Source organism: Alexandromys fortis, unplaced genomic scaffold (assembly GCF_014885135.2).
Source record: "Alexandromys fortis isolate MF-2015 unplaced genomic scaffold, M_Fortis_MF-2015_v1.1 scaffold_326, whole genome shotgun sequence".
In the NCBI taxonomy this organism is placed as follows: domain Eukaryota; kingdom Metazoa; phylum Chordata; class Mammalia; order Rodentia; family Cricetidae; genus Alexandromys; species Alexandromys fortis.
In genome coordinates, this window is record NW_026068217.1 from 914,426 (window position 1) to 915,913 (window position 1,488).

At 54.8% G+C, this 1,488-nt stretch overlaps 1 pseudogene; it reads left to right on the forward strand.

The window, feature by feature from the left end:
• The window catches only part of LOC126493451 (ataxin-1-like), a 7,927-nt pseudogene extending 6,569 nt beyond the window's left edge, over positions 1-1,358 (forward strand).
• The last annotated feature ends 130 nt before the right edge of the window (positions 1,359-1,488 follow it).

The window sequence follows — 1,488 nt, forward strand, 5'->3', positions numbered from 1 at the left end:
CTGGATATACCTTGCATGAAACTCCAACAGCAGGTGCCAGCCCTGTTCTTACCCCTCAGGAGGGCCAGTCTGCTTTGGAAGCAGCTGCTGCCAATGGACAGAGACAGCGAGAGCGAAATGTAATAAGACGAGAAAGTGAAGCCCTTGATTCCACCAGCAGCAAGGGTGAAGGCCAAGGATTGGTTCCGGTGGTAGAATGCATGGTGGATGGACAGTTTTCAGGTTCTCAGACTCCACGAGCGGAGGTGGCGGCGCCAGCACACCAAGGGACCCCAGACACCGACCTTGAAGTCCAGCGGGTAGTTGGCACTTTAGCTTCTCAGGACTATTGTGTGGTGGCAGCTCAGAGGAAAGATGAACCCAGCCCTCTTAACCTATCCCATCATACCCTTGACCATCAGGGTGATGGACGAGGGTCAGCCAGGAATCCTACAGAACTGGTGGAGAAAAATCAGGCCCATATTCTACTCTCAGTCCCTTCAGGAACCAGTAAAACACAGACCTTTACCCAAAGCAGTGGTTGTAGCCAATGGCAACCTGGTGCCCACTGGAACTGACCCTAGCCTGCTGCCTGTGGGCTCGGAGATCCTGGTGGCACCAAGTCTGGACATGCAGGCATGCAGGCCAGAGCCACCTTTTCAGACAAGGAGCCAGCACCACCTCCTGTTACCTCCTCCCACTTGCCCTCCCATTTCATGAAAGGCGCCATCATTCAGCTGGCTACAGGGGAGCTGAAGCGGGTAGAGGACCTCCAAACCTAGGATTTTGTGCATAGTGCCGAAGTGAGGGGGGGGCTGAAGATTGACTCTAGCACAGTCGTGGACATACAGGAGAGCCAGTGGCCTGGATTTATTATGCTGCACTTTGTGGTTGGTGAACAGCAGAGCAAAGTGAGCATTGAGGTGCCCCCCGAGCACCCGTTTTTTGTATATGGCCAGGGTTGGTCCTCCTGCAGCCCTGGATGGACTGCACAACTCTTCTCTCTGCCCTGTCATCGGCTACAGGTGAGAGATGTTTGCATCTCTATCAGTTTATAGAGCTTGAACAGTAACTCAGTTTCTCAGGCCAGCTGTGCCCCCCAGGCCAGTTGGGTACACCCCGAGAAAGACCTGAGAGGACAGTCTTGGGGCCCAGAGACCTGTGTGACAGCAAGGGGAAGATCCAACCTTCAGGAGAGGGTTTCCGGGTGGGATAGCCCTCCCAGCCTGAGCCTGGTGCTCAGGCCTGCTGGTCAGCCCCAGGCTTCCAAAGATACAGCATGCAAGGGGAGGAGGCACGGGCTGCGCTGCTCCCATCCCTCTTTCATTCCACAGGAGGTAAAGCTGTCCATCGAAGGGTGTTCCAATGCAGGAAAATGAATCTCTTTCCCAGCCCAGGACTGGGGCTTTAGCCACAGAGGTGAGCTTCATCATGAGCAGCCAGAGGATTTGCACATGCCAAGCAGAGAATGGCTCTCTTGGCAGTGAGATTTGAGGGAAATAGGAGGCA